The 12,168-nt window shown below is 37.7% G+C and overlaps 1 non-coding gene across 1 annotated transcript; it reads right to left on the reverse strand.

Annotated features, from left to right (window-relative positions):
• Positions 1–11,853: 11,853 nt before the first annotated feature.
• LOC118023941 lies at positions 11,854–11,958 on the reverse strand. The gene has a single exon (XR_004682945.1). It is a non-coding gene; the product is annotated as a U6 spliceosomal RNA (small nuclear RNA).
• Between the last annotated feature and the right edge of the window lie 210 nt (positions 11,959–12,168).

Raw genomic sequence — 12,168 nt, forward strand, 5'->3', positions numbered from 1 at the left:
TCTTAAAATCAATAAAAATAGGTCAACACCCCGACATCTAATAGTAAAACTTACGAGTCTCATAGACAAAGAGAAAATCCTGAAAGCAGCTCGGGAGAAGAGATATGTAACCTACAAGGGTAGAAACATTAGATTGGCAACAGACCTATCCACAGAGACCTGGCTGGCCAGAAAGGACTGGCAGGATATATTCAGAGCACTAAATGAGAAAAATATGCAGCCAAGAATACTCTATCCAGCTAGGCTGTCATTGAAAACAGAAGGAGAGAGAAAAAGCTTCCAGGACAAACAAAAACTAAAGGAATTTGCAAACACAAAACCAGCCCTACAGGAAATCTTGAAAGGGGTCCTCTAAGCAAAGAGAGAGCCTAAAAGCAACATAGACCAGAAAGAAACACAGACAATATACGGCAACAGTCACCTTACAGGCAATACAATGGCACTAATTTCCTAACTTTCAATAGTTACTCTGAATGTAAATGGGTAAATGCCCCAATGAAAAGACACAGGCTATCAGACTGGATTAAAAAACAAGACCCATTAATATGCTGTCGGCAAGAGACTCATTTTAGAACCAAAGACACCCCCAGATTGAAAGTGACGGGGTGGAAAACCATTTACCATGCTAATGGACACCAAAAGAAAGCTGGGGTGGCAATCCTTATATCAGACAAATTAGATTTTAAACCAAAGACGGTAATAAGAGATGAGGAAGGACACTATATCCTACTTAAAGGGTCTATCCAACAAGAAGATCTAACAATTGTAAATATCTCTGCCCCTAACATGGGAGCAGCCAATTATATAAGGCAATTAATAACAAAAGCAAAGAAACACATTGACAACAATACAATAAAAGGGGGGCCTTTAACACCCCCCTCACTGAAATGGACAGATCATCTAAGCAAAAGATCAACAAGGATATAAAGACTTCAAATGACACACTGGACCAAATGGACTTCACAGACCTATTCAGAACATTCCATCCCAAAGCAACAGAATGCACATTCTTCTCTAGTCCCCATGGAACATTCTCCAGAATAGATCACATCCTAGGTCACAAATCAGGTCTCAACCGGTACCAAAAGATTGGGATCATTCCTTGCCTATTTTCAGACCACAATGCTTTGAAACTAGAACTCAATCACAAGAGGAAAGTCAGAAAGATCTCAAATACATGGAGGCTAAAGAGCATCCTACTGAAGAATGAATGGGTCAACCAGGAAATTATAGAAGAATTAAAAAAATACGTGGAAGCCAATGAAAATGAAAACACAACTATTCAAAATCTTTGGGATGCAGCAAAGGCAGTCCTAAGAGGAAAGTATATAGCAATACAAGCCTTTCTCAAGAAACAAGAAAGGTCTCAAGTACACAACCTAACCCTCCACCTAAAGGAGCTGGAGAAAGAACAGCAAATAAAGCCTAAACCCAGCAGGAGAAGAGAAATAATAAAGATCAGAGCAGAAATCAATGACATAGAAACTAAAAGAAAAGTAGAACAGATCAACGAAACTAGGAGCTGGGTCTTTGAAAGAATTAACAAGATTGATAAACCCCTGGCCAGACTTATCAACAAGAGAAGAGAAATGACCCAAATCAACAAAATCATGAATCAAAGTGGAGAGATCACAACCAACACCAAAGAAATACAAACAAAACAGGCATGAAAATCCAGGAAGCACAGAGAACCCCTCTTAAAATCAATAAAAATAGGTCAACACCCCGACATCTAATAGTAACATATTATAGTAATAGTATACTAATATTATTATACTAGTATACTATATACTAGTATACTAGTATACTATATAATAGTATACTAATAGTATTATACTAATAGTAACAAGAACATATTATGAGCATATTATGTTTTTGTGCCAGTACCATGCTGTCTTGATGATGACAGCTTTGTAATAGAGCTGGAAGTCCAGCCAGCAAATTAGAGAACCTGGAACAAATGGATTTGTAATAGAGCTTTGTAATAGAGCTGGAAGTCTATGCCAGCAAATTAGATAACCTGGAAGAGATGGATGCATTCCTAGAGATGTATCAACTACCAAAACTGAACCAGGATGAAATAGAAAACCTGAACAGACCTATAACCATGAAGGAAATTGAAGCAGTCATCAAAAATCTCCCAACAAACAAAAGCCCAGGGCCAGATGGCTTCCCAGGGGAATTCTACCAAACATTTCAAGAAGAATTAATACCTATTCTTCTGAAACTGTTCCAAAAAATAGAAATGGAAGGAAAACTTCCAAACTCGTTTTATGAGGCCAGCATTACCTTGATCCCAAAACCAGACAAAGACCCCATAAAAAAGGAGAATTACAGACCAATATCCCTGATGAACATGGATGCAAAAATTCTCACCAAAATATTAGCCAATAGGATCCAACAGTACATTACAAGGATTATTCACCATGACCAAGTGGGATTTATCCCTGGGCTGCAAGGTTGGTTCAACATCCGCAAATCAACCAATGTGATACAATACATTAACAAAGAAAGAACAGGAATCATATGATCCTCTCAATAGATGCAGAAAAAGCTTTTGACAAAGTACAGCATCCTTTCTTGATCAAAACTCTTCAGAGTATAGGCATAGAGGGTACATACCTCAATATCATAAAAGCCATCTATGAAAAACCTACAGTGAATATCATTCTCAATGGGGAAAAACTGAGAGCTTTCCCTCTAAGGTCAGGAACGCGGCAGGGATGTCCACTATCACCACTGCTATTCAACATAGTATTGGAAGTCCTAGCCACAGCAATCAGATAACAAAAAGAAATCAAAGGCATCCAAATTGGCAAAGAAGAAGTCAAACTCTCACTCTTTGCAGATTATATGATACTTTATGTGGAAAACCCCAAAGACTCCACCCCAAAACTGCTAGAACTCATACCGGAATTCAGTAAAGTGGCAGGATATAAAATCAATGCACAGAGGTCAGTGGCATTCCCACACACCAAAAACAAGACAGAAGAAAGAGAAATTAAGGAGTCGATCCCATTTATAATTGTACCCCAAACCATAAGATACCTAGGAATAAATCTAACCAAAGAGGCCAAGAACCTTTACTCAGAAAACTATAAAATACTCATGAAAGAAATTGAGGAAGACACAAAGATGTGGAAAAATGTTCTATGCTCATGGATTGGAAGAACAAATAATGTGAAGATGTCAATGCTACCTAGAGCAATCTACACATTCAGTGCAATCCCCATCAAAATACCATCCACTTTTTTCAAAGAAATGGAACAAGTAATCCTAAAATTTGTATGGAACCAGAAAAGACCCCACATAGCCAGAGGAATGTTGAAAAAGAAAAGCAAAGCGGGTGGCATCACAATTCTGGACTTCCAGCTCTATCACAAAGCTGTCATCATCAAGACAGCATCGTACTGGCACAAAAACAAGCACATAGATCAATGGAAGAGAATAGAGAGCCCAGAAATGGACCCTCAACTCTATGGTCAACTCATGTTTGACAAAGCAGGAAAGAATGTCCAATGGAACAAAGACAGTCTCTTCAACAAATGGTGTTGGGAAAATTGGATAGCCACATGCAGAAGAATGAAAGTGGACCATTTCCTTATACCACACACAAAAATAGACTCCAAATGGTTGAAAGACCTCAATGTGAGACAGAAGTCCATCAAAATCCTAAAGGAGAACACAGGCAGCAACCTCTTTGACCTCAGCCGAAGCAACTTCTTCCTAGAAACATCGCCAAAGGCAAGGGAAGCAAGGGGAAAAATGAACTATTGGGACTTCATCAAGATAAAAAGCTTTTGCAAAGCAAAGTAAACAGTCAACAAAACCAAAAGACAACCAACAGAATGGGAGAAGATATTTGCAAATGACAGATCAGATAAAGGGCTAGTATCCAAAATCTATAAAGAACTCATCAAACTCAATACCCAAAGAACAAAGAATCCAATCAAGAAATGGGCAGAAGACATGAACAGACATTTTTCCAAAGAAGACATCCAAATGGCCAACAGACACATGAAAAAGTGCTCAATATCGCTCGGCATCAGGGAAATCCAAATCAAATCCTCAATGAGATACCACCTCACACCAGTCAGAATGGCTAAAATTAACAAGTCAGGAAACGACAGATGTTGGCGGGGATGCGGAGAAAGGGGAACCCTCCTACACTGTTGGTGGGAATGCAAGGTGGTGCAGCCACTCTGGAAAACAGTATGGAGGTTCCTCAAAAAGTTGAAAATAGAGCTACCATATGATCCAGCAATTGCACTACTGGGTGTTTACCCCAAAGATACAAAAGTAGGGATCCGAAGGGGTACGTGCACCCTGATGTTTACAGCAGCAATGTCCACAATAGCCAAACTGTGGAAAGAGCCAAGATGTCCACTGACAGATGAATGGATAAAGAAGATGTGGTATATATATACAATGGAATATTATGCAGCCATCAAAAGGAATGAGATCTTGCCATTTGCAACGACGTGGATGGAACTGGAGGGTATTATGTTGAGTGAAATAAGTCAAACAGAGAAAGACATGTATCATATGATCTCACTGATATGAGGAATTCGTAATCTCAGGAAACAAACTGAGGGTTCCTGGAGTGGGGGGGGGGGTGGGAGGGATGGGGTGACTGGGTGATCGACATTGGGGAGGGTATGTGCTCTGGTAAGCGCTGTGAATTGTGCAAGACTGTTGAATCTCAGATCTGTACCTCTGAAACAAATAATGCAATATATGTTAAGAAAAAAAAAGAAGAATAAGAAGGTAGCGGGAGGGAAAGAATGAAGCAGGGGAGTTCGGAGGGGTTGACGAGCCATGAGAGATGATGGACTCTGAAAAACAAACAGAGTTCTGGAGGGGAGGGGGGTGGGAGGATGGGTTAGCCTGGTGGTGGGTATTGAGGAGGGCACATTCTGCATGGAGCACTGGGTGTTATGCACAAACAATGAATCATGGAACACTTCATCTAAAACTAATGATGTAATGTATGGGGATTAACATAAGAATAAAAATAAATAAATAAATAAATAAGAAACACTAAAAAAAAAAAAAAAAAACCAAAGGGAGAAAAAGACAGCATTACAACCATAGTTGGGGACTTTAATACCCAACTTTCAACAGCAGATAGAACATCAATACATACAATAAAAGCAAACAGCAGACGTGAACATCGCTAAACACCAAGTGGACCACATATATCCAGGACATACTATCCAACAGCAGCAGAAAACACATCTTTTCAAGTACAAATATCATATTCTCCAGAGTAAATACATTTTAGTTCACAAAAATAGTCTTAAATTTAAGAAAACTAACTCATAGGAAGTATTTTTTTCCCATCACATGGAATGAACCTAGGAATAATAACAGAAGGAAACTGAAGATTCACAAATATGTGGAAAGTAATCCACACACTTCAGAAAAGAAACAATAACCTTTAATTGGTTACCAGTTGGTGCTTAGAAAAGTACAGTTCTTTCAAAAAACACTGAGATGCTGGTGTTTGTCACAAGTAACTTCTCACAAGTAGCACTAAAGTAATGGTTTAAACAAAGCTAGGCCTAACTGGTACACAACAGAGACATAAAATATATTACAGACACCATTGCATGAGTCTTTCTATCACAATTAGAGGGGACACATTCAAAACATATATACTGTGTTAAACACCCAACCCATGACTCAGGTCATGAAAAATGGGAAAGGGCAAATACGATGTTAAAAAATGGGCAGAACCCCATAGCATATTTATCAAATTGTTTAATCATAATTTAATCATAATTTGTCTACTTCAACATCACTATATAAAATATAATTTTAACATAAGTGAAGCATTTTAATTCGGGTGTTGGAGGTTTTGATGAGTCCAAAGTACTTAGCATTCATGAAAGGGGTTAGAAGTTAGTCAATATACCAATTGACAATGGCCAAATTATTCATGACAGTAAAATTTTGATCCAGAATTTCTGCAGCAGATAGTCCAGGAATCCAAACTACAACCACAGCAATCAGCCTAGAAACAGCTAGACTGGCCATTCACTGCCATGTTCATAAACTTTGCCCTGATTTTCAAGACAGGGCCAATCAGAGAAAGTCAAATATTTTCCTAAACCACTCACCTAAGATGTCCTGCTTCCTACCTCCAGCTTTTCCATGCCAAAAACCTTCCCTCTTTACCTAGAAAGTTGTCCCACTCTTCTGCCTGCCTCCAAGCTTCTATCAAATACAAGTGGTGGCTGACTTTTTTTTTGCTATAGCAAGCTCTAAATAAGTGGCTTCTGTTTGTTTTCCTTCGGATGGTCTTTGTTTATTCTCACAAAATCAATGAGTAGAGACTTTTAAATCAAATAAATTACATTTTTTAAAAAGCTTGGTTTAGGGACACCTGGGTGGCTCAGTCAGTTAAGCGCCTGCCTTTGGGTCAGGTCATGGTCCCAGGGTCCTGGGATTGAGTCCCGCATCAGGCTTCTTGCTCAGCAGGGAGCCTGCTTCTCCCTCTGCCTGCTGATCTCCCTGCTTGTGCTCTCTCTCTTTGTCAAATAAATAAATAACATCTTTATAAAAAAAAAAAGCTTGGTTTAAAACATGATTAATCTATTTTTTTTTAAATATTTTATTTATTTATTTGAGAGGTAGAGAGCAAGCATGAGCAGGGGGAGAGGCAGTGGGAAAGTGGAAGGGAGAAGCAGACTCTCCACCTAGCAGGGAGCCTGATGTGGGACTTGATCCCATGCCCCTGGGATCAAGGCCCCTGGGATGACCTAAGCTGAAGGCAGATGCTTAACTGAGCCACCCAGGTGCCCCAATTCAACTATTTTTATTACAAGTTATGTGACTGTGTTTATTATAAAGAGAATCTAGTTATTATTATTATCATCATCATTTTACTTTTGGATTACTCATTTTCTTATTTTTTTTTAAGATTTTATTTATTTATTTAACAGAGAGAGAGAGAGAGAGAACACAAGTAGGCAGAGGGAGAGGGAGAAGCAGGCTTCCCGCAGAGCAGGGAGCCTGATGCGGGACTCGATCCCAGGACCCTGGGATCATGACCTGAGCCGAAGGCAGCCGCTTAACCGACTGAGCCACCCAGGCGCCCTGGATTGCTCATTTTCTAATTTCCAAAGGTGGAAGTAAGATTATTGATTTGGTTTTTCTTTTCTAATATATGCATTGAAAATATTCCCTTTAAGCATTCCTTTTGCTGCATTCCACACATGTTGTATTACTGTCAAAGTATCCATTTCTTATGATATTTTCCCTTTGACAGAAGTATTATTTTGTGTTTTGTTTAACCTTTGTGTTTTGGGTTTTTTTTCCAGTTTTCTTTCTCTTACCGATTTCCAGATTAATTCCTTTGGCTTGAGAGTTGACACTGCATTATTTCTATTCCTTTTCGATCCCTTTTGTGTCTTCTGGTACAGAATTTGGTCCATTTGTTGACTGTTCCATGTGATCTTGCAAAGAATGTGCATTCTGCTGTTGTTGCATGAAGTAGTCTATATATGTCAACTATACCTAGTTTATTGGTGGTGCTGTTGAGTTCAACTGTGGCCTTAGTGATTTTATGTCTGTTGGATCCATCCATCCATCTTTGACAGAGGGATGATGAAGTCACCAACTATGATAGTGGATTCACCTTTCTACTTTAGTTCTATCAGTTTTATCCTTTGTATTTTCAATTCTTATTAGATGCACATACATTATTCCAGAATATATATATATGTGATATATATATGTCACATCTTCTTTATCCATTCATCAAGCCAAGGGCACTTGGGCTGCTTCCATAATTTGACTACTGTGAATAATGCTGTCATAAACATAGGGGTGCATGTATCCCTTCAAATTAGAATTTCTGTATTATTGGGGTAAATATCCAGTAGTGCGATTACTGGACCTTAGGATAGTTCTGTGTTTAACTTTTTTGAGGAACCTCTATACTGTTACCACAATGGCTGCACCAGTTTGCATTCCCACCAACACAAGTTTCCTTTTTCTCTATAACCTCACCAACAACTTCTTTCTTGTGTTGTTGATTTTAGCCATTCTGAAGTGTGAGCTGATAGCTCATTGTAGTTTTGATTTGCATTTCCCTGATGATTAATTATGGTGACCATCTTTTCATATATCTGTTCCCAAGTATGTCTTCTTTGGGAAAATGTCTGTTCATGTCTTCTGCCCATTTTTTAATTGGATTATTGGGGGGGGGTTGAGTTGTATCAGTTCTTTATATATTTTGGATGCTAACAATTTTCAGATATGTCATCTGCAAATTCTTCTCTCATTCAGTAGGTTCCCTTTTAGTTTTATTGTTTCCTTTGCTGTGCAAAAGGTTTTTTAAAAACTATTTTTATATAATCCCAATAGTTTATCTTTGCTATTTCCCTAGCCTCAGGATACATAACTAGAAAAATGTTGCTACAGTCAATGTCACAGACATTACTGCCTGTGCTCTCCTCTAGGATTTTGATGGCTTCCTGTCCAACATTTAGGTCTTTAATCCATTTGGAATTTACTTTTGTATATGGTGTAAGAAAGTGGTCCAGTTTTAATCCTTTGCATGTTGCTGTCCAGTTTTCCCAACACCATTCATTGGAAAGACTGTCTTTTTCCAATTGGATATTTTTTCTTGCTTTGTTAAAGATTAATTGACCATATAATTGTGGGATCATTTCTGGGTTTTCTATTCTGTTCCGTTGATCTATGTGTCTTTTGTGCCAATGCCATACTGTTTTGATTACTACAAGCTTTGTAATATAACTTGAAATCTGGAATTGCAATATCTCCAGATTTGCTTTTCTTTTTCAAGATTACTTTAGCTGTTTGGGGTCTTTTGTGGTTTCATACAAATTTTAGGATTGTTTGTTCTAGCTCTGTGAAAAATGCAGTTGATATTTTGTTAGGGATTGTATTAACTGTGTAGATTGTTCTCGGTAGTATGGACATTTTAACAATATTTTTTCCTGCAGTTCAAGAACATGGGCTGTCTTTCCATTCATTTGCATTGTCTTCAGTTTCTTTCATCAGTGTTTTCTGGTTTTCAGAGTGAGTACTGGTCTTTCACCAATTTGGTTAGATTTATTCCTAGGTATCTTATTGTTTTTGGAGTAATTGCAAGTGGAATTGTTTTCTTAACTTCTCTTTCTACTACTTCATTATTAGTGTATAGAAATACAATAGATTTCTGCACATTGATATTGTATCCTGTGATACTAAATTCATGTATCAGTTCTAGGAGTTGTGTGGTTGGCATCTTCCAGGTTTTCTATATAGTGTATCATATCAACTACAAACACTGGAAGTTTTATTTCTTCCTTACAAATTCAAATGCCCTTTCTTTCTTTCTTTCTTTCTTTCTTTCTTTCTTTCTTTTTTGTCTGACTGCTGTAGGTAGGACTTCCAGTACTATGTTGACCATAAGACATGAGAGTGGCTATCCATGCCCTGTTCCTGACCTTTGAGGAAATAAGTGTTCTTAGTTTTTCACCATTAAGTATGTTAACTGTGGGTTTGCCACATATGACCTTTATTATGTGGAGGTATATTCCCTCTAAATCTACATTGTTGAGGGTTTTTATCATGAATGGATATTGTACTTTGTCAAATGCTTTTTCTGTACCTATTGAAATGATCATATAGCTCTTGTTCTTTCTTACTGATGTGATGTACCATATTGATTGATTTGCAAATATTGAACCCCCCTTGCATCCTGGGAATAAGTCCCACTTTACTGTTGTGAATGATTTTTTTAATGATTTTTTGTTGGATTCAGTTTGCTAATATTTTGTTGAGGTTTCTTGCAAAAGGGTCATCGGAGATGTTAGCCTGTAGTTCTCTGTTTTTTGTTTGTTTGTTTGTTTTTGTGGTGTCATTATCTGATTTAGGTATCAAGATAACGCTGGCCTCAAAGAATGAATTTGGAGGTTTCCTTCTTTCTTTGGGAATAGTTTGGCAATAGGTATTAACTTATTTTCTATCTCTTCGTGCTTCAGTTTTGGTAGGCTATATTTCTGGGAATTTATCCATTTCTTTTAGGTTAATTTGTTAGCATAGTTTTTCATAATGTTCTCTTACAGTTGTTTGCATTCCTGTAATGTTGGTTATTTATCTTCTTTGTGATTTTGAGTCCCTTCCTTTCTTCCTTCTTTCTTTCCTTCCCTATTTCCTTCCTTCCATCCTTCCTTCCTTCCTTCCTTCCTTCCTTCCTTCCTTCCTTCCTTCCTTCCTTCCCTCCTTCCCTTTTTCTTTCTCTCTCTCCCTTTGCCCCTCCCTTCCTTCTTCTTTCTTTTCTTTTATGAGTCTTGCTAGAGATTTATCAATTTTGTTGATATTTTCAAAGAAACAGTCCCTGATTTTAATGATAAGTTCTATTGTTTTTTAGTATCTATATTATTTATTTCTGCTCTAATCTTATTATTTCTTTTCTTCTACTGGTTTGGGTTTTGTTTGTTCTTTTTCTAGTTTCTTTAGATATAAGGCTAGGTTGTTTATTAGAGATTTGTCTTGCTTCTTGAGATAGGTTTGTATTGCTATATACTTCCCTCTTAGGACCACTTTTGTTGCATCCCAAAGGTTTTGGATGGTTGCATTTTAATTTTTGTTTGTTTCCATGTACTTTTTTGATTTCTTCTTTCATTTCTTGGTTGACCCATTTATTGTTTATTAACATGTTATTTAACCTCCATGTGCTTATGCTCCTTCCAGATTTCTTCTTGTGTTTGATTTCTGGTTTCATAGCATTATAGTGACAAAAACACATGGTATGACTTTAATCTTTTTGAATTTGTTGAGGTTGGTTTTGTGACCCAGCATGTGATCTATTCTGGAGAATGCTCCATTTGCACCTGAGAAGAATGTGCATTCTGCTATTTCAGGATGGAATATTCACAGTATATCTCTTAACTCCATTCGATCCAATGCATCATTCAAAGCCATTGTTCCCTTGTTGATTTTCTGCTTAGATGATCTGTCCACCTACATAAGTCAGGTGTTAAAGTCCCCTATTACTGTTGTACCATAATGGGTTAGTTCCTTTATGTTTGTTATTAACTGTTTATGTATTTGGGTGCTCCCATGTTGAGTGCATAAATATTTACAATTGTTACATACGGTCTTGTAGAATTGTCTCCTTTATTACTCTATAGTGTCCTTCTTTGTCTCTGGTTATAGTTTCTGTTTTGAAGTCTGTTTTGTCCAATACAAGTATTGCTACTCCAGCTTTGTTTTGATGTCCATTTGCATGAATAATATTTCTCTATCCCCTCACTTTCAATCTGCAGGTGTCTTTAAGTCTAAAATAAGTCTCTTGCGGGGCACCTGGGTGGCTCAGTCGTTAAGCGTCTGCCTTCAGCTCAGGTCGTGATCCCAGGGTCCTGGGATTGAGCCCCACATCTGGCTCCCTGCTCAGTGGGGAGCCTGCTTCTCCCTCTCCCACTCCCCCTGCTTGTGTTACCCCTCTCGCTGTCTCTCTCTGTGTCAAATAATAAATAAAATCTTAAAAAAAAAGAAAGGGGGCGCCTGGGTGGCTCGGTCGTTAAGCGTCTGCCTTCGGCTCAGGTCATGATCCCAGGGTCCTGGGATCGAGCCCTGCATCAGGCTCCCTGCTCGGCGGGAAGCCTGCTTCTCCCTCTCCCACCCCCCCGCTTGTGTTCCCTCTCTCGCTGTCTCTCTCTCTGTTGAATAAATAAATAAAATCTTAAAAATAAATAAATAAATAAAATAAGTCTCTTGCAGGCAGCATATGGATCTTACTTTTGTATCCCATCTGTCACCGTATGTCTTTTGATTGGAGGATTTTTCCATTTACATTCAAAGTAACTATAGGTAGGTATGTATTTGTTGTCATTTAAAAATATGGAGCTCTTCATGAATTCTGGTGTCATCCTTGGGTAGGGGCATGCTAATCTTCTCTGTATTTTCTAATTTTAGTGTATGTGTTGTCAAAGCAACCACTGTTTTGTTTCTTATATGTCTCATTTATTCCCTTCCTTAGTATGTTGTATTTTAACATATATTGTATTTCTCTATATTACATATAGAATATAAAAATAGTATTTTTATATATATTTGCACACATGTTATATATTTACTTTGTATTTTTGGGTTTGCATTAGAGTTTGCAATATACATTTACAATTCATACAAATCTACTTTAAAATAATG

Source organism: Mirounga leonina, unplaced genomic scaffold (genome assembly GCF_011800145.1).
Source record: "Mirounga leonina isolate KUSES-001 unplaced genomic scaffold, KU_Mleo_1.0 Mir_192, whole genome shotgun sequence".
In the NCBI taxonomy this organism is placed as follows: Eukaryota; Metazoa; Chordata; class Mammalia; order Carnivora; family Phocidae; genus Mirounga; species Mirounga leonina.